The sequence below is a fragment of the Rhinoderma darwinii genome, chromosome 3, assembly GCF_050947455.1.
Source record: "Rhinoderma darwinii isolate aRhiDar2 chromosome 3, aRhiDar2.hap1, whole genome shotgun sequence".
NCBI lineage: Eukaryota > Metazoa > Chordata > Amphibia > Anura > Rhinodermatidae > Rhinoderma > Rhinoderma darwinii.
The window spans coordinates 412,412,025-412,438,812 of NC_134689.1; the positions used below are offsets into that span (position 1 = coordinate 412,412,025).

General features: G+C 34.2%; 14 non-coding genes across 14 annotated transcripts; all 14 read right to left on the reverse strand.

The window, feature by feature from the left end:
• Nucleotides 1–3,388: 3,388 nt before the first annotated feature.
• Nucleotides 3,389–3,461, reverse strand: TRNAR-UCG (transfer RNA arginine (anticodon UCG)). The gene has a single exon. It is a non-coding gene; the product is annotated as a tRNA-Arg (tRNA).
• A 2,328-nt stretch (nucleotides 3,462–5,789) lies between these two features.
• Nucleotides 5,790–5,862, reverse strand: TRNAR-UCG (transfer RNA arginine (anticodon UCG)). Its single transcript has one exon. It is a non-coding gene; the product is annotated as a tRNA-Arg (tRNA).
• Nucleotides 5,863–7,600: 1,738 nt separating this feature from the next.
• On the reverse strand, nucleotides 7,601–7,673 carry TRNAR-UCG (transfer RNA arginine (anticodon UCG)). Its single transcript has one exon. It is a non-coding gene; the product is annotated as a tRNA-Arg (tRNA).
• Nucleotides 7,674–8,817: 1,144 nt separating this feature from the next.
• On the reverse strand, nucleotides 8,818–8,890 carry TRNAR-UCG (transfer RNA arginine (anticodon UCG)). The gene has a single exon. It is a non-coding gene; the product is annotated as a tRNA-Arg (tRNA).
• Nucleotides 8,891–10,043: 1,153 nt separating this feature from the next.
• TRNAR-UCG (transfer RNA arginine (anticodon UCG)) lies at nucleotides 10,044–10,116 on the reverse strand. Its single transcript has one exon. It is a non-coding gene; the product is annotated as a tRNA-Arg (tRNA).
• A 535-nt stretch (nucleotides 10,117–10,651) lies between these two features.
• Nucleotides 10,652–10,724, reverse strand: TRNAR-UCG (transfer RNA arginine (anticodon UCG)). Its single transcript has one exon. It is a non-coding gene; the product is annotated as a tRNA-Arg (tRNA).
• A 535-nt stretch (nucleotides 10,725–11,259) lies between these two features.
• TRNAR-UCG (transfer RNA arginine (anticodon UCG)) lies at nucleotides 11,260–11,332 on the reverse strand. The gene has a single exon. It is a non-coding gene; the product is annotated as a tRNA-Arg (tRNA).
• A 1,143-nt stretch (nucleotides 11,333–12,475) lies between these two features.
• TRNAR-UCG (transfer RNA arginine (anticodon UCG)) lies at nucleotides 12,476–12,548 on the reverse strand. Its single transcript has one exon. It is a non-coding gene; the product is annotated as a tRNA-Arg (tRNA).
• Nucleotides 12,549–16,129: 3,581 nt separating this feature from the next.
• TRNAR-UCG (transfer RNA arginine (anticodon UCG)) lies at nucleotides 16,130–16,202 on the reverse strand. Its single transcript has one exon. It is a non-coding gene; the product is annotated as a tRNA-Arg (tRNA).
• Nucleotides 16,203–18,554: 2,352 nt separating this feature from the next.
• On the reverse strand, nucleotides 18,555–18,627 carry TRNAQ-UUG (transfer RNA glutamine (anticodon UUG)). Its single transcript has one exon. It is a non-coding gene; the product is annotated as a tRNA-Gln (tRNA).
• A 2,348-nt stretch (nucleotides 18,628–20,975) lies between these two features.
• On the reverse strand, nucleotides 20,976–21,048 carry TRNAR-UCG (transfer RNA arginine (anticodon UCG)). Its single transcript has one exon. It is a non-coding gene; the product is annotated as a tRNA-Arg (tRNA).
• A 1,753-nt stretch (nucleotides 21,049–22,801) lies between these two features.
• On the reverse strand, nucleotides 22,802–22,874 carry TRNAR-UCG (transfer RNA arginine (anticodon UCG)). The gene has a single exon. It is a non-coding gene; the product is annotated as a tRNA-Arg (tRNA).
• A 1,143-nt stretch (nucleotides 22,875–24,017) lies between these two features.
• Nucleotides 24,018–24,090, reverse strand: TRNAR-UCG (transfer RNA arginine (anticodon UCG)). The gene has a single exon. It is a non-coding gene; the product is annotated as a tRNA-Arg (tRNA).
• A 1,141-nt stretch (nucleotides 24,091–25,231) lies between these two features.
• Nucleotides 25,232–25,304, reverse strand: TRNAR-UCG (transfer RNA arginine (anticodon UCG)). The gene has a single exon. It is a non-coding gene; the product is annotated as a tRNA-Arg (tRNA).
• Between the last annotated feature and the right edge of the window lie 1,484 nt (nucleotides 25,305–26,788).

A 26,788-nucleotide genomic window follows, 5' to 3' on the forward strand; every position in this document is an offset into this window, starting at 1 on the left:
ATCACTAATCCCCAAAATGAGTATTTCCAGAAGAACCGTAACAAAGCCCATGGTGTATTGATAAGGAACAGCTCGATTATTAGAGATCCTCCAAATAAAAAAAAAAGATCATGCCCGTATCACGGTACAGAATTAGGAATGTAACAGCCGTATGTGGCAGGACATAGTCATAAGAACAGTCAAAATAAAAAAATTGTGGATGTGGGATTTTGTACTGGACAATTAATTCCAGCACTTGATCACCCACAAATAAATAAAAAAAATCATAAGGGGTAAAATTAGTTTCACGGTCTGAAAAAAATGTGCTCTACAACCTCTCCCACAAGAAATAATCCCTACTTGGAAAGCCCACGAACTAAAAAGAAAATATAAAGAAATTGACTCCCTAAAAAGGCCCCCAACCCATTATTTTTTTTTGTGTTAAATTCTAGTAATTTGCAACCGTGTGAAAGGTTTCGAAACAGGGATAGTTACAAAGGGCTGGTTTTGATGGACACATGGGGCAATAAAAGCGGGTATCCCTCCTCCTGCCATGCCTGCTACATACCCGACACCTTTTTTGGGGATATTTTTGGGTCTCAGTGGAGGGAATAGGGTGTAAAAAGTGGCGCTCTGAAAGCCTGCGCACATCCTCAGATTCGCAGGATTGTGCCGGTATAGTGGACTCAAAAAGGAGATGCTCAATGACCTTCTCCTGAAATTGAAGGAAAGTGAGCGTTCCTTGGGCTTTTTTGAAAATAACAAAACTGTTATAGGTAGCAACCTGGATGAGGTAGATTGCTACCTTTTTGTACCAGGCCTTATTTTTGCGCTTCACCAGGTAAGGCTGAAGCACCTGGTCGGAAAGGTCTACACCCCCCATAAATTTGTTGTAGTCTGTTACACAGACCGGTTTCTGCTTTGCAGTGGTAGCCCCCCTCTCCGTAATTGCCACAGTGGTGTCCGTGTGTACGGTGGACAGCATGTAGACATCCTTCTTGTCGGCCCACTTCACTGCAAGCAATTCCTGACTTGCAAGGGTCATGGATGTTCCCTTTCCCAAACGCCTGGACACCAACTGTTGTGGGAGTCCCACTCTGTTCTTCCGTACTGTCCCACAGGCCCCTGTATTTGCAGCATGGAGGGCTTTATAAAGGGCAACGCTGGTATAAAAATTGTCTGTATAGACGTGGTACCCCTTGTGCAGAAATGGCTCCATTAGGTTCCACACAATTTTGCCAGAGGTGCCAATAGTTTCTGGGCAGCCTGGGGTATAAATTTGGCAGTCCCTGCCTTCATAGATTTTGAAACCGCAGGTGTAACCCGTTGTGCTCTCGCAAACTTTGTACAATTTCACCCCATATCTGGCTCGTTTGGAAGGGATGAATTGACGAAAGGAAAGACGCCCTTTGAAGCTCATGAGCGATTCATCTACTGACAAATTTTTGTCAGGGGTGTACAACTTTAAAAATAAATCATTTAGAAGGGTGATTAATGGCCTTAATTTATTAAGCCGATCATAAGCTGGGTCACTTCTTGGGGGGACTTGGGAATTATCAGTAAAATGCATGAATCGCATTAGGGCCTCATAGCGGTTTCTGGACATCACTGCTGCAAATACAGGGGTAGCGTGGACAGCACTACAAGTCCAGTAGGACCGGACAGAGGGTTTTTTAACCAAACCCATATTGAGGGTAATGCCTAAAAATTTTTTTATTTCTGGGACACTTGTGGGGCTCCACATTCTGGAGTACATAGATGCAGGCTTTTGTAGAACAAACTGCCTAGCATACAGATTAGTCTGCTGGACTATCAAGTCTAGGACCGTATCACATATAAATAAATTAAAAAAATTATAGGGGGTAAAATTTTGGACGTCGACACTAATTCCTGGGGTCGCTTCAAATTGGGGTACTTGGGGGGAAAATGATAGTGCAGGATCCCACATCACGGGAGGGACTGCAACACTCGGCCCTGCACTTGACACCTCTACAGCGACTGACGTATCCACCACCATAGGACTATGGGGTTCAGCGGTGGAATTAGAATCGTCACTGTCACTGTCTGGAACAAATTCTGAAGCGGTGTCTGTTTCGCTTTCAGAAGTGTCGGAACATAGCAAGGCGTAGGCTTGCTCCGCGCTGTACATACGCTGAGACATATTTATAGATGTGTATGTATATATATATATATATATGCCCTATAAGTCCTAACCCTAAAGTAAACCTAAAATCCTAAAAACGACACAAATTTTTTTTTTTTTTTATATATATTTTTTTTTTATATTTTTTTTTTATTTTTATATAACAGACGTAAAATTAATTCTAAACGGCCCTAAACACGAACGCTAAACTAGCCCTAACCCTAAAGTAACGCTAAACTAACGGTAAACTAGCACTAACGCTAAACTAGAACTAACGCTAAACTAGCACTAACGCTAAACTAGCGCTGACGCTAATCTAGCGCTGACGCTAATATAGATTTGATATATTATATATATATATATGTATGTATATGTAACGATGATTTTTTATCACTTTTTTTCTTTCTTCACAGCACAGGACTTAGACTGATTTCTCTCTCCTCTCAGAACAACTACAATGGGAGGAGAGAGAAACACAGCCCATGTCCTGGCTGTGTTTTGAAAATAACTGTCAGTGATCTCTGTGATAGGTTTTATCACAGAGATCACCTGATCAGGGACCAGTCACAACGGTCCCTGATTGTTGCTGTGCCAGATGACGACACAGGTAAGTTATGCAAAGCGCACTCGGGCGCCATTTTGGGGGGGGGGGGAATCGGACCGTGGGGGGGGGATCGGACCGGGGGGGGGATCGGACATGAAGGGGAATCGGACGGGGGGGGGGCGCACTATTTACCCGTTCTCTCTCCTCTCTAAGGAGTTATTCCATGAGAGGAGAGAGAAATGGCGATTATCCGCCGGTTTAGCGTGAACGCCGTGAAATAGCGATTCACGGCGATCACGTGACCAGAGACCACTCGTTATGGTCTCTGGTCGTTGCCCCGAACTCTCAGCTACCTCCGGTAGCTGAGAGAACGGAGCCCCGATCATTAATTTCGGCGCTACTTTAGGCTAATGCGATCACGTTAAAAGGCGTCGCATTAGCCTAAAGCCCATTAGTGAGGAACGTAAAAAGGCGTACTGTTGGTCACTAAGGGGTTAAGAATAAATATTTTCACAATATTGTGTGCTATGGTCTATAAATATAGGCATGGATTAAAATCTCACTTCTGGTAACTGCTGATATTCACTATCAATCATGTAGAAATATAGCCTATAACGACACCAAGTATGCCATCAAATTAAGAAAGCATCTGAACCTTAGCTGTTGCAACCAGAAAAGGACTCAAATGCTTAGAAGGTCATCTGAAGAGCACTTAAAAGGTGCGACCATGAAGGGACTCGAACCCTCAATCTTCTGATCCGAAGTCAGACGCCTTATCCATTAGGCCACATGGTCTCACATGTTCCTAATTTTTGGAAAATGTTGAGTTCCTGGAGCCTAGCAGAAAAAGATTTTTTTTATACATTTTTAGGTATTTTGTAAAAATGACCGAGTGCCCAAATTTATAAAAAAACATTTTCTTATTATTGTGTATTACAGTACTTAAATATAGGTATGGATTCAAATCTCACTTCTGATAACATTTTCTCAATATTGTGTGTTGTGGTATTTAAATATAGGAGTGAAAAAGTTTTGGTTTTTTTTAGATATTTACGGGTATTTAGTAAAAATGACCGAGTGCCCAGATTTAAGAATAAATATTTTCACAATATTGTGTGCTATGGTCTATAAATATAGGCATGGATTAAAATCTCACTTCTGGTAACTGCTGATATTCACTATCAATCATGTAGAAATATAGCCTATAACGACACCAAGTATGCCATCAAATTAAGAAAGCATCTGAACCTTAGCTGTTGCAACCAGGAAAGGACTCAAATGCTTAGAAGGTCATCTGAAGAGCACTTAAAAGCTGCGACCATGAAGGGTCTTAAACCCTCAATCTTCTGATTTGAAGTCAGACGCCTTATCCATAAGGCCACACGGTCTCACATGTTCCTAATTGTTGGAAAATGTTGAGTTCCTGGAGCCTAGCAGAAAAAGATTTTTTTTATACATTTTTAGGTATTTTGTAAAAATGACCGAGTGCCCAAATTTATAAAAAAACATTTTCTTAATATTGTGTATTACAGTACTTAAATATAGGTATGGATTCAAATCTCACTTCTGACATTTTCTCAATATTGTGTGTTGTGGTATTTAAATATAGGAGTGAAAAAGTTTTGTTTTTTTTTAGATATTTACGGGTATTTAGTAAAAATGACCGAGTGCCCAGATTTAAGAATAAATATTTTCACAATATTGTGTGTTATGGTCTATAAATATAGGCATGGATTAAAATCTCACTTCTGGTAACTGCTGACTAGCCATATAAAAATATTCACTATCAATCATGTAGAAATATAGCCTATAACGACACCAAGTACGTCATCAAATTAAGAAAGCATCTGAATCTTAGCTGTTGCAACCAGGAAAGGACTCAAATGCTTAGAAGGTCATCTGAAGAGCACTTAAAAGCTGCGCCCATGAAGGGTCTCGAACCCTCAATCTTCTGATTTGAAGTCAGACGCCTTATCCATTAGGCCACACGGTCTCACATGTTCCTAATTGTTGGATAATGTTGAGTTCCTGGAGCCTAGCAGAAAAAGATTTTTTTTATACATTTTTAGGTATTTTGTAAAAATGACCGAGTGCCCAAATTTATAAAAAAACATTTTCTTAATATTGTGTATTACAGTACTTAAATATAGGTATGGATTCAAATCTCACTTCTGATAACATTTTCTCAATATTGTGTGTTGTGGTATTTAAATATAGGAGTGAAAAAGTTTTGTTTTTTTTTTAGATATTTACGGGTATTTAGTAAAAATGACCGAGTGCCCAGATTTAAGAATAAATATTTTCACAATATTGTGTGCTATGGTCTATAAATATAGACATGGATTAAAATCTCACTTCTGGTAACTGCTGACTAGCCATATAAAAATATTCACTATCAATCATGTAGAAATATAGCCTATAACGACACCAAGTACGTCATCAAATTAAGAAAGCATCTGAACCTTAGCTGTTGCAACAAGGAAAGGACTCAAATGCTTAGAAGGTCATCTGAAGAGCACTTAAAAGCTGCAACCATGAAGGGACTCGAACCCTCAATCTTCTGATTTGAAGTCAGACGCCTTATCCATAAGGCCACACGGTCTCACATGTTCCTAATTGTTGGAAAATGTTGAGTTCCTGGAGCCTAGCAGAAAAAGATTTTTTTTATACATTTTTAGGTATTTTGTAAAAATGACCGAGTGCCCAAATTTATAAAAAAACATTTTCTTAATATTGTGTATTACAGTACTTAAATATAGGTATGGATTCAAATCTCACTTCTGACAACATTTTCTCAATATTGTGTGTTGTGGTATTTAAATATAGGAGTGAAAAAGTTTTGTTTTTGTTTAGATATTTTACGGGTATTTAGTAAAAATGACCGAGTGCCCAGATTTAAGAATAAATATTTTCACAATATTGTGTGCTATGGTCTCTAAATATAGGCATGGATTAAAATCTCACTTCTGGTAACTGCTGATATTCACTATCAATCATGTAGAAATATAGCCTATAACGACACCAAGTATACCATCAAATTAAGAAAGCATCTGAACCTTAGCTGTTGCAAACAGGAAAGGACTCAAATGCTTAGAAGGTCATCTGAAGAGCACTTAAAAGGTGCGACCATGAAGGAACTCGAACCCTCAATCTTCTGATCCGAAGTCAGACGCCTTATCCATTAGGCCACATGGTCTCACATGTTCCTAATTTTTGGAAAATGTTGAGTTCCTGGAGCCTAGCAGAAAAAGATTTTTTTTATACATATTTAGGTATTTTGTAAAAATGACCGAGTGCCCAAATTTATAAAAAAACATTTTCTTAATATTGTGTATTACAGTACTTAAATATAGGTATGGATTCAAATCTCACTTCTGATAACATTTTCTCAATATTGTGTGTTGTGGTATTTAAATATAGGAGTGAAAAAGTTTTGTTTTTTTTTAGATATTTACGGGTATTTAGTAAAAATGACCGAGTGCCCAGATTTAAGAATAAATATTTTCACAATATTGTGTGTTATGGTCTATAAATATAGGCATGGATTAAAATCTCACTTCTGGTAACTGCTGACTAGCCATATAAAAATATTCACTATCAATCATGTAGAAATATAGCCTATAACGACACCAAGTACGTCATCAAATTAAGAAAGCATCTGAACCTTAGCTGTTGCAACCAGGAAAGGACTCAAATGCTTAGAAGGTCATCTGAAGAGCACTTAAAAGCTGCGACCATGAAGGGATTCGAACCCTCAATCTTCTGATTTGAAGTCAGATGCCTTATCTATTAGGCCACACGGTCTCACATGTTCCTAATTTTTGGAAAATGTTGAGCTCCTGGAGCCTAGCAGAAAAAGATTTATTTTATACATTTTTAGGTATTTTGTAAAAATGACCGAGTGCCCAAATGTATAAAAAAAGCATTTTCTTAATATTGTGTATTACAGTACTTAAATATAGGTATGGATTCAAATCTCACTTCTGATAACATTTTCTCAATATTGTGTGTTGTGGTATTTAAATATAGGAGTGAAAAAGTTTTGTTTTTTATCAGATATTTACGGGTATTTAGTAAAAATGACCGAGTGCCCAGATTTAAGAATAAATATTTTGACAATATTGTGTGTTATGGTCTATAAATATAGGCATGGATTAAAATCTCACTTCTGGTAACTGCTGACTAGCCATATAAAAATATTCACTATCAATCATGTAGAAATATAGCCTATAACGACACCAAGTACGTCATCAAATTAAGAAAGCATCTGAACCTTAGCTGTTGCAACAAGGAAAGGACTCAAATGCTTAGAAGGTCATCTGAAGAGCACTTAAAAGCTGCAACCATGAAGGGACTCGAACCCTCAATCTTCTGATTTGAAGTCAGACGCCTTATCCATAAGGCCACACGGTCTCACATGTTCCTAATTGTTGGAAAATGTTGAGTTCCTGGAGCCTAGCAGAAAAAGATTTTTTTTATACATTTTTAGGTATTTTGTAAAAATGACCGAGTGCCCAAATTTATAAAAAAACATTTTCTTAATATTGTGTATTACAGTACTTAAATATAGGTATGGATTCAAATCTCACTTCTGACAACATTTTCTCAATATTGTGTGTTGTGGTATTTAAATATAGGAGTGAAAAAGTTTTGTTTTTGTTTAGATATTTTACGGGTATTTAGTAAAAATGACCGAGTGCCCAGATTTAAGAATAAATATTTTCACAATATTGTGTGCTATGGTCTCTAAATATAGGCATGGATTAAAATCTCACTTCTGGTAACTGCTGATATTCACTATCAATCATGTAGAAATATAGCCTATAACGACACCAAGTATACCATCAAATTAAGAAAGCATCTGAACCTTAGCTGTTGCAAACAGGAAAGGACTCAAATGCTTAGAAGGTCATCTGAAGAGCACTTAAAAGGTGCGACCATGAAGGAACTCGAACCCTCAATCTTCTGATCCGAAGTCAGACGCCTTATCCATTAGGCCACATGGTCTCACATGTTCCTAATTTTTGGAAAATGTTGAGTTCCTGGAGCCTAGCAGAAAAAGATTTTTTTTATACATATTTAGGTATTTTGTAAAAATGACCGAGTGCCCAAATTTATAAAAAAACATTTTCTTAATATTGTGTATTACAGTACTTAAATATAGGTATGGATTCAAATCTCACTTCTGATAACATTTTCTCAATATTGTGTGTTGTGGTATTTAAATATAGGAGTGAAAAAGTTTTTTTTTTTTTTAGATATTTACGGGTATTTAGTAAAAATGACCGAGTGCCCAGATTTAAGAATAAATATTTTCACAATATTGTGTGTTATGGTCTATAAATATAGGCATGGATTAAAATCTCACTTCTGGTAACTGCTGACTAGCCATATAAAAATATTCACTATCAATCATGTAGAAATATAGCCTATAACGACACCAAGTACGTCATCAAATTAAGAAAGCATCTGAACCTTAGCTGTTGCAACCAGGAAAGGACTCAAATGCTTAGAAGGTCATCTGAAGAGCACTTAAAAGCTGCGACCATGAAGGGACTCGAACCCTCAATCTTCTGATTTGAAGTCAGACGCCTTATCTATTAGGCCACACGGTCTCACATGTTCCTAATTTTTGGAAAATGTTGAGCTCCTGGAGCCTAGCAGAAAAAGATTTATTTTATACATTTTTAGGTATTTTGTAAAAATGACCGAGTGCCCAAATGTATAAAAAAAGCATTTTCTTAATATTGTGTATTACAGTACTTAAATATAGGTATGGATTCAAATCTCACTTCTGATAACATTTTCTCAATATTGTGTGTTGTGGTATTTAAATATAGGAGTGAAAAAGTTTTGTTTTTTATCAGATATTTACGGGTATTTAGTAAAAATGACCGAGTGCCCAGATTTAAGAATAAATATTTTGACAATATTGTGTGTTATGGTCTATAAATATAGGCATGGATTAAAATCTCACTTCTGGTAACTGCTGACTAGCCATATAAAAATATTCACTATCAATCATGTAGAAATATAGCCTATAACGACACCAAGTACGTCATAAAATTAAGAAAGCATCTGAACCTTAGCTGTTGCAACCAGGAAAGGACTCAAATGCTTAGAAGGTCATCTGAAGAGCACTTAAAAGCTGTGACCATGAAGGGTCTCGAACCCTCAATCTTCTGATTCGAAGTCAGACGCCTTATCTATTAGGCCACATGGTCTCACATGTTCCTAATTTTTGGAAAATGTTGAGTTCCTGGAGCCTAGCAGAAAAAGATTTTTTTTATACATTTTTAGGTATTTTGTAAAAATGACCGAGTGCCCAAATTTATAAAAAAACATTTTCTTAATATTGGGCACTCGGTCATTTTTACAGTACTTAAATATAGGTATGGATTCAAATCTCACTTCTGACAACATTTTCTCAATATTGTGTGTTGTGGTATTTAAATATAGGAGTAAAAAGTTTTGTTTTTTATCAGATATTTACGGGTATTTAGTAAAAATGACCGAGTGCCCAGATTTAAGAATAAATATTTTGACAATATTGTGTGTTATGGTCTATAAATATAGGCATGGATTAAAATCTCACTTCTGGTAACTGCTGACTAGCCATATAAAAATATTCACTATCAATCATGTAGAAATATAGCCTATAACGACACCAAGTACGTCATAAAATTAAGAAAGCATCTGAACCTTAGCTGTTGCAACCAGGAAAGGACTCAAATGCTTAGAAGGTCATCTGAAGAGCACTTAAAAGCTGCGACCATGAAGGGACTCAAACCCTAAATCTTCTGATTCGAAGTCAGACGCCTTATCCATTATGCCACACGGTCTCACATGTTCCTAGTTGTTGGAAAATGTTGAGTTCCTGGAGCCTAGCAGAAAAAGATTTTTTTTATACATTTTTAGGTATTTTGTAAAAATGACCGAGTGCCCAAATTTATAAAAAAACATTTTCTTAATATTGTGTATTACAGTACTTAAATATAGGTATGGATTCAAATCACACTTCTGACAACATTTTCTCAATATTGTGTGTTGTGGTATTTAAATATAGGAGTGAAAAAGTTTTGTTTTTTATCAGATATTTACGGGTATTTAGTAAAAATGACCGAGTGCCCAGATTTAAGAATAAATATTTTGACAATATTGTGTGTTATGGTCTATAAATATAGGCATGGATTAAAATCTCACTTCTGGTAACTGCTTACTAGCCATATAAGAATATCCACTATTAATCATGTAGAAATATAGCCTATAACGACACCAAGTACGTCATAAAATTAAGAAAGCATCTGAACCTTAGCTGTTGCAACCAGGAAAGGACTCAAATGCTTAGAAGGTCATCTGAAGAGCACTTAAAAGCTGCGACCATGAAGGGACTCAAACCCTAAATCTTCTGATTCGAAGTCAGACGCCTTATCCATTAGGCCACACGGTCTCACATGTTCCTAGTTGTTGGAAAATGTTGAGTTCCTGGAGCCTAGCAGAAAAAGATTTTTTTTATACATTTTTAGGTATTTTGTAAAAATGACCGAGTGCCCAAATTTATAAAAAAACATTTTCTTAATATTGTGTATTACAGTACTTAAATATAGGTATGGATTCAAATCACACTTCTGACAACATTTTCTCAATATTGTGTGTTGTGGTATTTAAATATAGGAGTGAAAAAGTTTTGTTTTTTATCAGATATTTACGGGTATTTAGTAAAAATGACCGAGTGCCCAGATTTAAGAATAAATATTTTGACAATATTGTGTGTTATGGTCTATAAATATAGGCATGGAATAAAATCTCACTTCTGGTAACTGCTTACTAGCCATATAAGAATATCCACTATTAATCATGTAGAAATATAGCCTATAACGACACCAAGTACGTCATAAAATTAAGAAAGCATCTGAACCTTAGCTGTTGCAACCAGGAAAGGACTCAAATGCTTAGAAGGTCATCTGAAGAGCACTTAAAAGCTGTGACCATGAAGGGACTCGAACCCTCAATCTTCTGATTCGAAGCCAGACGCCTTATCCATTAGGCCACACGGTCTCACATGTTCCTAATTGTTGGAAAATGTTGAGTTCCTGGAGCCTAGCAGAAAAAGATTTTTTTTATACATTTTTAGGTATTTTGTAAAAATGACCGAGTGCCCAAATTTATAAAGAAACATTTTCTTAATATTGTGTATTACAGTACTTAAATATAGGTATGGATTCAAATCTCACTTCTGACAACATTTTCTCAATATTGTGTGTTGTGGTATTTAAATATAGGAGTGAAAAAGTTTTTGTTTTTTTTAGATATTTACGGGTATTTAGTAAAAATGACCGAGTGCCCAGATTTAAGAATAAATATTTTCACAATATTGTGTGTTATGGTCTATAAATATAGGCATGGATTAAAATCTCACTTCTGGTAACTGCTGACTAGCCATATAAAAATATTCACTATCAATCATGTAGAAATATAGCCTATAACAACACCAAGTATGTCATCAAATTAAGAAAGCATCTGAAACTTAGCTGTTGCAACCAGGAAAGGACTCAAATGCTTAGAAGGGCATCTGAAGAGCACTTAAAAGCTGCAACCATGAAGGGACTCAAACCCTCAATCTTCTGATTCGAAGTCAGACGCCTTATCCATTAGGCCACACAGTCTCACATGTTCCTAATTGTTGGAAAATGTTGAGTTCCTGGAGCCTAGCAGAAAAATATTTTTTTTATACATTTTTAGGTATTTTGTAAAAATGACCGAGTGCCCAAATTTATAAAAAAACATTTTCTTAATATTGTGTATTACAGTACTTAAATATAGGTATGGATTCAAATCACACTTCTGACAACATTTTCTCAATATTGTGTGTTGTGGTATTTAAATATAGGAGTGAAAAAGTTTTGTTTTTTATCAGATATTTACGGGTATTTAGTAAAAATGACCGAGTGCCCAGATTTAAGAATAAATATTTTGACAATATTGTGTGTTATGGTCTATAAATATAGGCATGGATTAAAATCTCACTTCTGGTAACTGCTTACTAGCCATATAAGAATATCCACTATTAATCATGTAGAAATATAGCCTATAACGACACCAAGTACGTCATAAAATTAAGAAAGCATCTGAACCTTAGCTGTTGCAACCAGGAAAGGACTCAAATGCTTAGAAGGTCATCTGAAGAGCACTTAAAAGCTGCGCCCATGAAGGGACTCAAACCCTAAATCTTCTGATTCGAAGTCAGACGCCTTATCCATTAGGCCACACGGTCTCACATGTTCCTAATTGTTGGAAAATGTTGAGTTCCTGGAGCCTAGCAGAAAAATATTTTTTTTATACATTTTTAGGTATTTTGTAAAAATGACCGAGTGCCCAAATTTATAAAAAAACATTTTCTTAATATTGTGTATTACAGTACTTAAATATAGGTATGGATTCAAATCCCACTTCTGATAACATTTTCTCAATAATGTGTGTTGTGGTATTTAAATATAGGAGTGAAAAAGTTTTGTTTTTTTTTAGATATTTACGGGTATTTAGTAAAAATGACCGAGTGCCCAGATTTGAGAATAAATATTTTCACAATATTGTGTGTTATGGTCTATAAATATAGGCATGGATTAAAATCTCACTTCTGGTAACTGCTGACTAGCCATATAAAAATATTCACTATCAATCATGTAGAAATATAGCCTATAACAACACCAAGTATGTCATCAAATTAAGAAAGCATCTGAAACTTAGCTGTTGCAACCAGGAAAGGACTCAAATGCTTAGAAGGGCATCTGAAGAGCACCTAAAAGCTGCAACCATGAAGGGACTCAAACCCTCAATCTTCTGATTCGAAGTCAGATGCCTTATCCATTAGGCCACACAGTCTCACATGTTCCAAAGTTTAGGGAAAATGTTGAGTTCCTGGAGCCTAGCAGAAAAATATTTTTTTTATACATTTTTAGGTATTTTGTAAAAATGACCGAGTGCCCAAATTTATAAAGAAACATTTTCTTAATATTGTGTATTACAGTACTTAAATATAGGTATGGATTCAAATCTCACTTCTGACAACATTTTCTCAATATTGTGTGTTGTGGTATTTAAATATAGGAGTGAAAAAGTTTTTGTTTTTTTTAGATATTTACGGGTATTTAGTAAAAATGACCGAGTGCCCAGATTTAAGAATAAATATTTTCACAATATTGTGTGTTATGGTCTATAAATATAGGCATGGATTAAAATCTCACTTCTGGTAACTGCTGACTAGCCATATAAAAATATTCACTATCAATCATGTAGAAAAATAGCCTATAACGACAGCAAGTATGTCATCAAATTAAGAAAGCATCTGAACCTTAGCTGTTGCAACCAGGAAAGGACTCAAATGCTTAGAAGGTCATCTGAAGAGCACTTAAAAGCTGCGACCATGAAGGCACTCGACCCCTCAATCTTCTGATTCGAAGTCAGACACCTTATCCATTAGGCCACATGGTCTCACATGTTCCAAAGTTTAGGGAAAATGTTGAGTTCCTGGAGCCTAGCAGAAAAAGATTTTTTTTATACATTTTTAGGTATTTTGTAAAAATGACCGAGTGCCCAAATTTATAAAAAAACATTTTCTTAATATTGTGTATTACAGTACTTAAATATAGGTATGGATTCAAATCCCACTTCTGATAACATTTTCTCAATAATGTGTGTTGTGGTATTTAAATATAGGAGTGAAAAAGTTTTGTTTTTTTTTTAGATATTTACGGGTATTTAGTAAAAATGACCGAGTGCCCAGATTTGAGAATAAATATTTTCACAATATTGTGTGTTATGGTCTATAAATATAGGCATGGATTAAAATCTCACTTCTGGTAACTGCTGACTAGCCATATAAAAATATTCACTATCAATCATGTAGAAATATAGCCTATAACAACACCAAGTATGTCATCAAATTAAGAAAGCATCTGAAACTTAGCTGTTGCAACCAGGAAAGGACTCAAATGCTTAGAAGGTCATCTGAAGAGCACCTAAAAGCTGCAACCATGAAGGGACTCAAACCCTCAATCTTCTGATTCGAAGTCAGACGCCTTATCCATTAGCCCACACAGTCTCACATGTTCTAAAGTTTAGGGAAAATGTTGAGTTCCTGGAGCCTAGCAGAAAAATATTTTTTTTATACATTTTTAGGTATTTTGTAAAAATGACCGAGTGCCAAAATTTATAAAGAAACATTTTCTTAATATTGTGTATTACAGTACTTAAATATAGGTATGGATTCAAATCTCACTTCTGACAACATTTTCTCAATATTGTGTGTTGTGGTATTTAAATATAGGAGTGAAAACGTTTTTGTTTTTTTTAGATATTTACGGGTATTTAGTAAAAATGACCGAGTGCCCAGATTTAAGAATAAATATTTTCACAATATTGTGTGTTATGGTCTATAAATATAGGCATGGATTAAAATCTCACTTCTGGTAACTGCTGACTAGCCATATAAAAATATTCACTATCAATCATGTAGAAATATAGCCTATAACAACACCAAGTATGTCATCAAATTAAGAAAGCATCTGAAACTTAGCTGTTGCAACCAGGAAAGGACTCAAATGCTTAGAAGGGCATCTGAAGAGCACTTAAAAGCTGCGACCATGAAGTGACTCAAACCCTCAATCTTCTGATTCGAAGTCAGACGCCTCATCCATTAGGCCACACAGTCTCACATGTTCCTAATTGTTGGAAAATGTTGAGTTCCTGGAGCCTAGCAGAAAAAGATTTTTTTTATAAATTTTTAAGTATTTTGTAAAAATGACCGAGTGCCCAAATTTATAAAAAAACATTTTCTTAATATTGTGTATTACAGTACTTAAATATAGGTATGGATTCAAATCTCACTTCTGATAACATTTTCTCAATATTGTGTGTTGTGGTATTTAAATATAGGAGTGAAAAAGTTTTTTTTTTTTTTAGATATTTACGGGTATTTAGTAAAAATGATCGTGTGCCCAGATTTAAGAATAAATATTGTCACAATATTGTGTGTTATGGTCTATAAATATAGGCATGGATTAAAATCTCACTTCTGGTAACTGCTGACTAGCCATATAAAAATATTCACTATCAATCATGTAGAAATATAGCCTATAACAACACCAAGTATGTCATCAAATTAAGAAAGCATCTGAAACTTAGCTGTTGCAACCAGGAAAGGACTCAAATGCTTAGAAGGGAATCTGAAGAGCACTTAAAAGCTGCAACCATGAAGGGACTCAAACCCTCAATCTTCTGATTTGAAGTCAGACGCCTTATCCATTAGGCCACACAGTCTCACATGTTCCTAATTGTTGGAAAATGTTGAGTTCCTGGAGCCTAGCAGAAAACGATTTTTTTTATACATTTTTAGGTATTTTGTAAAAATGACCGAGTGCCCAAATTTATAAAAAAAACATTTTCTTAATATTGTGTATTACAGTACTTAAATATAGGTATGGATTCAAATCTCACTTCTGATAACATTTTCTCAATATTGTGTGTTGTGGTATTTAAATATAGGAGTAAAAATGTTTTTTTTTTTTTTAGATATTTACGGGTATTTAGTAAAAATGATCGTGTGCCCAGATTTAAGAATAAATATTGTCACAATATTGTGTGTTATGGTCTATAAATATAGGCATGGATTAAAATCTCACTTCTGGTAACTGCTGACTAGCCATATAAAAATATTCACTATCAATCATGTAGAAATATAGCCTATAACAACACCAAGTATGTCATCAAATTAAGAAAGCATCTGAAACTTAGCTGTTGCAACCAGGAAAGGACTCAAATGCTTAGAAGGGCATCTGAAGAGCACTTAAAAGCTGCGACCATGAAGTGACTCAAACCCTCAATCTTCTGATTCGAAGTCAGACGCCTCATCCATTAGGCCACACAGTCTCACATGTTCCTAATTGTTGGAAAATGTTGAGTTCCTGGAGCCTAGCAGAAAAAGATTTTTTTTATAAATTTTTAAGTATTTTGTAAAAATGACCGAGTGCCCAAATTTATAAAAAAACATTTTCTTAATATTGTGTATTACAGTACTTAAATATAGGTATGGATTCAAATCTCACTTCTGATAACATTTTCTCAATATTGTGTGTTGTGGTATTTAAATATAGGAGTGAAAAAGTTTTTTTTTTTTTTTAGATATTTACGGGTATTTAGTAAAAATGACCGAGTGCCCAGATTTAAGAATAAATATTTTCACAATATTGTGTGTTATGGTCTATAAATATAGGCATGGATTAAAATCTCACTTCTGGTAACTGCTGACTAGCCATATAAAAATATTCACTATCAATCACGTAGAAATATAGCCTATAACGACAGCAAGTATGTCATCAAATTAAGAAAGCATCTGAACCTTAGCTGTTGCAACCAGGAAAAGACTCAAATGCTTAGAAGGGCATCTGAAGAGCACTTAAAAGCTGCGACCATGAAGGGTCTCGAACCCTCAATCTTCTGATTCGAAGTCAGACGCCTTATCTATTAGGCCACACGGTCTCACATGTTCCTAATTGTTGGAAAATGTTGAGTTCCTGGAGCCTAGCAGAAAAATATTTTTTTTATACATTTTTAGGTATTTTGTAAAAATTACCGAGTGCCCAAATTTATAAAAAAACATTTTCTTAATATTGTGTATTACAGTACTTAAATATAGGTATGGATTCAAATCTCACTTCTGACAACATTTTCTCAATATTGTGTGTTGTGGTATTTAAATATAGGAGTAAAAAGTTTTGTTTTTTTTTAGATATTTACGGGTATTTAGTAAAAATGACCGAGTGCCCAGATTTAAGAATAAATATTTTCACAATATTGTGTGTTATGGTCTATAAATATAGGCATGGATTAAAATCTCACTTCTGGTAACTGCTGACTAGCCATATAAAAATATTCACTATCAATCACGTAGAAATATAGCCTATAACGACAGCAAGTATGTCATCAAATTAAGAAAGCATCTGAACCTTAGCTGTTGCAACCAGGAAAGGACTCAAATGCTTAGAAGGTCATCTGAAGAGCACTTAAAAGCTGCGACCATGAAGGCACTCGACCCCTCAATCTTCTGATTCGAAGTCGGACACCTTATCCATTAGGCCACATGGTCTCACATGTTCCAAAGTTTAGGGAAAATGTTGAGTTCCTGGAGCCTAGCAGAAAAATATTTTTTTTATACATTTTTAGGTATTTTGTAAAAATGACCGAGTGCCCAAATTTATAAAGAAACATTTTCTTAATATTGTGTATTACAGTACTTAAATATAGGTATGGATTCAAATCTCACTTCTGACAACATTTTCTCAATATTGTGTGTTGTGGTATTTAAATATAGGAGTGAAAAAGTTTTTGTTTTTTTTAGATATTTACGGGTATTTAGTAAAAATGACCGAGTGCCCAGATTTAAGAATAAATATTTTCACAATATTGTGTGTTATGGTCTATAAATATAGGCATGGATTAAAATCTCACTTCTGGTAACTGCTGACTAGCCATATAAAAATATTCACTATCAATCACGTAGAAATATAGCCTATAACGACAGCAAGTATGTCATCAAATTAAGAAAGCATCTGAACCTTAGCTGTTGCAACCAGGAAAGGACTCAAATGCTTAGAAGGTCATCTGAAAAGCACTTAAAAGCTGGGACCATGAAGAGACTCAAACCCTCAATCTTCTGATTTGAAGTCAGACGCCTTATCCATTAGGCCACACGGTCTCACATGCTCCTAATTGTTGGAAAATATTGAGTTCCTGGAGCCTAGCAGAAAAAGATTTTTTTTATACATTTTTAGGTATTTTGTAAAAATGACCGAGTGCCCAAATTTATAAAAAAACATTTTCTTAATATTGTGTATTACAGTACTTAAATATAGGTATGGATTCAAATCTACCTTCTGATAACATTTTCTCAATATTGTGTGTTGTGGTATTTAAATATAGGAGTGAAAATGTTTTTGTTTTTTTTAGATATTTACGGGTATTTAGTAAAAATGACCGAGTGCCCAGATTTAAGAATAAATATTTTCACAATATTGTGTGTTATGGTCTATAAATATAGGCATGGATTAAAATCTCACTTCTGGTAACTGCTGACTAGCCATATAAAAATATTCACTATCAATCATGTAGAAATATAGCCTATAACGACAGCAAGTATGTCATCAAATTAAGAGAGCATCTGAACCTTAGCTGTTGCAACCAGGAAAGGACTCAAATGCTTAGAAGGTCATCTGAAGAGCACTTAAAAGCTGCAACCATGAAGGCACTCGACCCCTCAATCTTCTGATTCGAAGTCAGACACCTTATCCATTAGGCCACATGGTCTCACATGTTCCAAATTTTAGGGAAAATGTTGAGTTCCTGGAGCCTAGCAGAAAAAGATTTTTTTTATACATTTTTAGGTATTTTGTAAAAATGACCGAGTGCCCAAATTTATAAAAAAACATTTTCTTAATATTGTGTATTACAGTACTTAAATATAGGTATGGATTCAAATCCCACTTCTGATAACATTTTCTCAATAATGTGTGTTGTGGTATTTAAATATAGGAGTGAAAAAGTTTTGTTTTTTTTTAGATATTTTCGGGTATTTAGTAAAAATGACCAAGTTCCCAGATTTAAGAATAAATATTTTCACAATATTGTGTCTATAAATATAGGCATGGATTAAAATCTCACTTCTGGTAACTGCTGACTAGCCATATAAAAATATTCACTATCAATCATGTAGAAATATAGCCTAGAACAACACCAAGTATGTCATCAAATTAAGCAAGCATCTGAACCTCAGCTGTTGCAACCAGGAAAGGACTCAAAAGCTTAGAAGGTCATCTGAAGAGCACTTAAAAGCCGCGACCATGAAGGGACTTGAACCCTCAATCTTCTGATTCAAAGTCAGACGCCTTATCCATTAGGCCACACGGTCTCACATGTTCCTAATTGTTGGAAAATGTTGAGTTCCTGGAGCCTAGCAGAAAAAGATTTTTTTTATACATTTTTAGGTATTTTGTAAAAATGACCGAGTGCCCAAATTTATAAAAAAAACATTTTCTTAATATTGTGTATTACAGTACTTAAATATAGGTATGGATTCAAATCTCACTTCTGATAACATTTTCTCAATATTGTGTGTTGTGGTATTTAAATATAGGAGTGAAAATGTTTTTTTTTTTTTTAGATATTTACGGGTATTTAGTAAAAATGACCGAGTGCCCAGATTTAAGAATAAATATTTTCACAATATTGTGTGTTATGGTCTATAAATATAGGCATGGACTAAAATCTCACTTCTGGTAACTGCTGACTAGCCATATAAAAATATTCACTATCAATCATGTAGAAATATAGCCTATAACGACAGCAAGTATGTCATCAAATTAAGAGAGCATCTGAACCTTAGCTGTTGCAACCAGGAAAGGACTCAAATGCTTAGAAGGTCATCTGAAGAGCACTTAAAAGCTGGGACCATGAAGAGACTCAAACCCTCAATCTTCTGATTTGAAGTCAGACGCCTTATCCATTAGGCCACACGGTCTCACATGTTCCTAATTGTTGGAAAATATTGAGTTCCTGGAGTCTAGCAGAAAAAGATTTTTTTTATACATTTTTAGGTATTTTGTAAAAATGACCGAGTGCCCAAATTTATAAAAAAACATTTTCTTAATATTGTGTATTACAGTACTTAAATATAGGTATGGATTCAAATCCCACTTCTGATAACATTTTCTCAATAATGTGTGTTGTGGTATTTAAATATAGGAGTGAAAAAGTTTTGGTTTTTTTTAGATATTTTCGGGTATTTAGTAAAAATGACCAAGTTCCCAGATTTAAGAATAAATATTTTCACAATATTGTGTCTATAAATATAGGCATGGATTAAAATCTCACTTCTGGTAACTGCTGACTAGCCATATAAAAATATTCACTATCAATCATGTAGAAATATAGCCTAGAACAACACCAAGTATGTCATCAAATTAAGCAAGCATCTGAAACTTAGCTGTTGCAACCAGTAAAGGACTCAAATGCTTAGAAGGGCATCTGAAGAGCACTTAAAAGCTGCAACCATGAAGGGACTCAAACCCTCAATCTTCTGATTTGAAGTCAGACGCCTTATCCATTAGGCCACACAGTCTCACATGTTCCTAATTGTTTGAAAATGTTGAGTTCCTGGAGCCTAGCAGAAAAAGATTTTTTTTAAACATTTTTAGGTATTTTGTAAAAATGACCGAGTGCCCAAATTTATAAAAAAACATTTTCTTAATATTGTGTATTACAGTACTTAAATATAGGTATGGATTCAAATCTCACTTCTGATAACATTTTCTCAATATTGTGTGTTGTGGTATTTAAATATAGGAGTGAAAATGTTTTTGTTTTTTTTAGATATTTTCGGGTATTTAGTAAAAATGACCGAGTGCCCAGATTTAAGAATAAATATTTTCACAATATTGTGTGTTATGGTCTATAAATATAGGCATGGATTAAAATCTCACTTCTGGTAACTGCTGACTAGCCATATAAAAATATTCACTATCAATCACGTAGAAATATAGCCTATAACAACACGAAGTATGTCATCAAATTAAGAGAGCATCTGAACCTTAGCTGTTGCAACCAGGAAAGGACTCAAATGCTTAGAAGGTCATCTGAAGAGCACTTAAAAGCTGGGACCATGAAGAGACTCAAACCATCAATCTTCTGATTTGAAGTCAGACGCCTTATCCATTAGGCCACACGGTCTCACATGTTCCTAATTGTTGGAAAATATTGAGTTCCTGGAGCCTAGCAGAAAAACATTTTTTTTATACATTTTTAGGTATTTTGTAAAAATGACCGAGTGCCCAAATTTATAAAAAAACATTTTCTTAATATTGTGTATTACAGTACTTAAATATAGGTATGGATTCAAATCTCACTTCTGATAACATTTTCTCAATATTGTGTGTTGTGGTATTTAAATATAGGAGTGAAAAAGTTTTTTTTTTTTTTAGATATTTTCGGGTATTTAGTAAAAATGACCAAGTGCCCAGATTTAAGAATAAATATTTTCACAATATTGTGTGTTATGGTCTATAAATATAGGCATGGATTAAAATCTCACTTCTGGTAACTGCTGACTAGCCATATAAAAATATTCACTATCAATCATGTAGAAATATAGCCTATAACAACACCAAGTATGTCATCAAATTAAGAAAGCATCTGAACCTTAGCTGTTGCAACCAGGAAAGGACTCAAAAGGAGGGTCATCTGAAGAGCACTTAAAAGCTGTGACCATGAAGGGACTCGAGCCCTCAATCTTCTGATTCGAAGTCAGACGCCTTATCCATTAGGCCACACGGTCTCACATGTTCCTAATTTTTGGAAAATGTTGAGCTCCTGGAGCCTAGCAGAAAAAGATTTATTTTATACATTTTTAGGTATTTTGTAAAAATGACCGAGTGCCCAAATGTATAAAAAAACATTTTCTTAATATTGTGTATTACAGTACTTAAATATAGGTATGGATTCAAATCTCACTTCTGATAACATTTTCTCAATATTGTGTGTTGTGGTATTTAAATATAGGAGTGAAAATGTTTTTTTTTTTTTTAGATATTTACGGGTATTTAGTAAAAATGATCGTGTGCCCAGATTTAAGAATAAATATTGTCACAATATTGTGTGTTATGGTCTATAAATATAGGCATGGATTAAAATCTCACTTCTGGTAACTGCTGACTAGCCATATAAAAATATTCACTAGCAATCATGTAGAAATATAGCCTATAACAACACCAAGTATGTCATCAAATTAAGAAAGCATCTGAAACTTAGCTGTTGCAACCAGGAAAGGACTCAAATGCTTAGAAGGGCATCTGAAGAGCACTTAAAAGCTGCAACCATGAAGGGACTCAAACCCTCAATCTTCTGATTTGAAGTCAGACGCCTTATCCATTAGGCCACACAGTCTCACATGTTCCTAATTGTTGGAAAATGTTGAGTTCCTGGAGCCTAGCAGAAAACGATTTTTTTTATACATTTTTAGGTATTTTGTAAAAATGACCGAGTGCCCAAATTTATAAAAAAAACATTTTCTTAATATTGTGTATTACAGTACTTAAATATAGGTATGGATTCAAATCTCACTTCTGATAACATTTTCTCAATATTGTGTGTTGTGGTATTTAAATATAGGAGTAAAAATGTTTTGTTTTTTTTTAGATATTTACGGGTATTTAGTAAAAATGATCGTGTGCCCAGATTTAAGAATAAATATTGTCACAATATTGTGTGTTATGGTCTATAAATATAGGCATGGATTAAAATCTCACTTCTGGTAACTGCTGACTAGCCATATAAAAATATTCACTATCAATCATGTAGAAATATAGCCTATAACAACACCAAGTATGTCATCAAATTAAGAAAGCATCTGAAACTTAGCTGTTGCAACCAGGAAAGGACTCAAATGCTTAGAAGGGCATCTGAAGAGCACTTAAAAGCTGCGACCATGAAGTGACTCAAACCCTCAATCTTCTGATTCGAAGTCAGACGCCTCATCCATTAGGCCACACAGTCTCACATGTTCCTAATTGTTGGAAAATGTTGAGTTCCTGGAGCCTAGCAGAAAAAGATTTTTTTTATAAATTTTTAAGTATTTTGTAAAAATGACCGAGTGCCCAAATTTATAAAAAAACATTTTCTTAATATTGTGTATTACAGTACTTAAATATAGGTATGGATTCAAATCTCACTTCTGATAACATTTTCTCAATATTGTGTGTTGTGGTATTTAAATATAGGAGTGAAAAAGTTTTTTTTTTTTTTTAGATATTTACGGGTATTTAGTAAAAATGACCGAGTGCCCAGATTTAAGAATAAATATTTTCACAATATTGTGTGTTATGGTCTATAAATATAGGCATGGATTAAAATCTCACTTCTGGTAACTGCTGACTAGCCATATAAAAATATTCACTTTCAATCATGTAGAAATATAGCCTATAACAACACCAAGTATGTCATCAAATTAAGAAAGCATCTGAAACTTAGCTGTTGCAACCAGGAAAGGACTCAAATGCTTAGAAGGGCATCTGAAGCGCACTTAAAAGCTGCGACCATGAAGGGTCTCGAACCCTCAATCTTCTGATTCGAAGTCAGACGCCTTATCTATTAGGCCACACGGTCTCACATGTTCCTAATTGTTGGAAAATGTTGAGTTCCTGGAGCCTAGCAGAAAAAGATTTTTTTTATACATTTTTAGGTATTTTGTAAAAATGACCGAGTGCCCAAATTTATAAAAAAACATTTTCTTAATATTGTGTATTACAGTACTTAAATATAGGTATGGATTCAAATCTCACTTCTGACAACATTTTCTCAATATTGTGTGTTGTGGTATTTAAATATAGGAGTAAAAAGTTTTGTTTTTTTTTAGATATTTACGGGTATTTAGTAAAAATGACCGAGTGCCCAGATTTAAGAATAAATATTTTCACAATATTGTGTGTTATGGTCTATAAATATAGGCATGGATTAAAATCTCACTTCTGGTAACTGCTGACTAGCCATATAAAAATATTCACTATCAATCACGTAGAAATATAGCCTATAACGACAGCAAGTATGTCATCAAATTAAGAAAGCATCTGAACCTTAGCTGTTGCAACCAGGAAAGGACTCAAATGCTTAGAAGGGCATCTGAAGAGCACTTAAAAGCTGCGACCATGAAGAGTCTCGAACCCTCAATCTTCTGATTCGAAGTCAGACGCCTTATCTATTAGGCCACACGGTCTCACATATTCCTAATTGTTGGAAAATGTTGAGTTCCTGGAGCCTAGCAGAAAAATATTTTTTTTATAAATTTTTAAGTATTTTGTAAAAATGACCGAGTGCCCAAATTTATAAAAAAACATTTTCTTAATATTGTGTATTACAGTACTTAAATATAGGTATGGATTCAAATCTCACTTCTGATAACATTTTCTCAATATTGTGTGTTGTGGTATTTAAATATAGGAGTGAAAAAGTTTTTTTTTTTTTTTAGATATTTACGGGTATTTAGTAAAAATGACCGAGTGCCCAGATTTAAGAATAAATATTTTCACAATATTGTGTGTTATGGTCTATAAATATAGGCATGGATTAAAATCTCACTTCTGGTAACTGCTGACTAGCCATATAAAAATATTCACTTTCAATCATGTAGAAATATAGCCTATAACAACACCAAGTATGTCATCAAATTAAGAAAGCATCTGAAACTTAGCTGTTGCAACCAGGAAAGGACTCAAATGCTTAGAAGGGCATCTGAAGCGCACTTAAAAGCTGCGACCATGAAGGGTCTCGAACCCTCAATCTTCTGATTCGAAGTCAGACGCCTTATCTATTAGGCCACACGGTCTCACATGTTCCTAATTGTTGGAAAATGTTGAGTTCCTGGAGCCTAGCAGAAAAAGATTTTTTTTATACATTTTTAGGTATTTTGTAAAAATGACCGAGTGCCCAAATTTATAAAAAAACATTTTCTTAATATTGTGTATTACAGTACTTAAATATAGGTATGGATTCAAATCTCACTTCTGACAACATTTTCTCAATATTGTGTGTTGTGGTATTTAAATATAGGAGTAAAAAGTTTTGTTTTTTTTTAGATATTTACGGGTATTTAGTAAAAATGACCGAGTGCCCAGATTTAAGAATAAATATTTTCACAATATTGTGTGTTATGGTCTATAAATATAGGCATGGATTAAAATCTCACTTCTGGTAACTGCTGACTAGCCATATAAAAATATTCACTATCAATCACGTAGAAATATAGCCTATAACGACAGCAAGTATGTCATCAAATTAAGAAAGCATCTGAACCTTAGCTGTTGCAACCAGGAAAGGACTCAAATGCTTAGAAGGGCATCTGAAGAGCACTTAAAAGCTGCGACCATGAAGAGTCTCGAACCCTCAATCTTCTGATTCGAAGTCAGACGCCTTATCTATTAGGCCACACGGTCTCACATATTCCTAATTGTTGGAAAATGTTGAGTTCCTGGAGCCTAGCAGAAAAATATTTTTTTTATACATTTTTAGGTATTTTGTAAAAATTACCGAGTGCCCAAATTTATAAAAAAACATTTTCTTAATATTGTGTATTACAGTACTTAAATATAGGTATGGATTCAAATCTCACTTCTGACAACATTTTCTCAATATTGTGTGTTGTGGTATTTAAATATAGGAGTAAAAAGTTTTGTTTTTTTTTAGATATTTACGGGTATTTAGTAAAAATGACCGAGTGCCCAGATTTAAGAATAAATATTTTCACAATATTGTGTGTTATGGTCTATAAATATAGGCATGGATTAAAATCTCACTTCTGGTAACTGCTGACTAGCCATATAAAAATATTCACTATCAATCACGTAGAAATATAGCCTATAACGACAGCAAGTATGTCATCAAATTAAGAAAGCATCTGAACCTTAGCTGTTGCAACCAGGAAAAGACTCAAATGCTTAGAAGGGCATCTGAAGAGCACTTAAAAGCTGCGACCATGAAGGGTCTCGAACCCTCAATCTTCTGATTCGAAGTCAGACGCCTTATCTATTAGGCCACACGGTCTCACATGTTCCTAATTGTTGGAAAATGTTGAGTTCCTGGAGCCTAGCAGAAAAATATTTTTTTTATACATTTTTAGGTATTTTGTAAAAATTACCGAGTGCCCAAATTTATAAAAAAACATTTTCTTAATATTGTGTATTACAGTACTTAAATATAGGTATGGATTCAAATCTCACTTCTGACAACATTTTCTCAATATTGTGTGTTGTGGTATTTAAATATAGGAGTAAAAAGTTTTGTTTTTTTTTAGATATTTACGGGTATTTAGTAAAAATGACCGAGTGCCCAGATTTAAGAATAAATATTTTCACAATATTCTGTGTTATGGTCTATAAATATAGGCATGGATTAAAATCTCACTTCTGGTAACTGCTGACTAGCCATATAAAAATATTCACTATCAATCACGTAGAAATATAGCCTATAACGACAGCAAGTATGTCATCAAATTAAGAAAGCATCTGAACCTTAGCTGTTGCAACCAGGAAAGGACTCAAATGCTTAGAAGGTCATCTGAAGAGCACTTAAAAGCTGCGACCATGAAGGCACTCGACCCCTCAATCTTCTGATTCGAAGTCGGACACCTTATCTATTAGGCCACATGGTCTCACATGTTCCAAAGTTTAGGGAAAATGTTGAGTTCCTGGAGCCTAGCAGAAAAATATTTTTTTTATACATTTTTAGGTATTTTGTAAAAATGACCGAGTGCCCAAATTTATAAAGAAACATTTTCTTAATATTGTGTATTACAGTACTTAAATATAGGTATGGATTCAAATCTCACTTCTGACAACATTTTCTCAATATTGTGTGTTGTGGTATTTAAATATAGGAGTGAAAAAGTTTTTGTTTTTTTTAGATATTTACGGGTATTTAGTAAAAATGACCGAGTGCCCAGATTTAAGAATAAATATTTTCACAATATTGTGTGTTATGGTCTATAAATATAGGCATGGATTAAAATCTCACTTCTGGTAACTGCTGACTAGCCATATAAAAATATTCACTATCAATCACGTAGAAATATAGCCTATAACGACAGCAAGTATGTCATCAAATTAAGAAAGCATCTGAACCTTAGCTGTTGCAACCAGGAAAGGACTCAAATGCTTAGAAGGTCATCTGAAAAGCACTTAAAAGCTGGGACCATGAAGAGACTCAAACCCTCAATCTTCTGATTTGAAGTCAGACGCCTTATCCATTAGTCCACATGGTCTCACATGCTCCTAATTGTTGGAAAATATTGAGTTCCTGGAGCCTAGCAGAAAAAGATTTTTTTTATACATTTTTAGGTATTTTGTAAAAATGACCGAGTGCCCAAATTTATAAAAAAACATTTTCTTAATATTGTGTATTACAGTACTTAAATATAGGTATGGATTCAAATCTACCTTCTGATAACATTTTCTCAATATTGTGTGTTGTGGTATTTAAATATAGGAGTGAAAATGTTTTTGTTTTTTTTAGATATTTACGGGTATTTA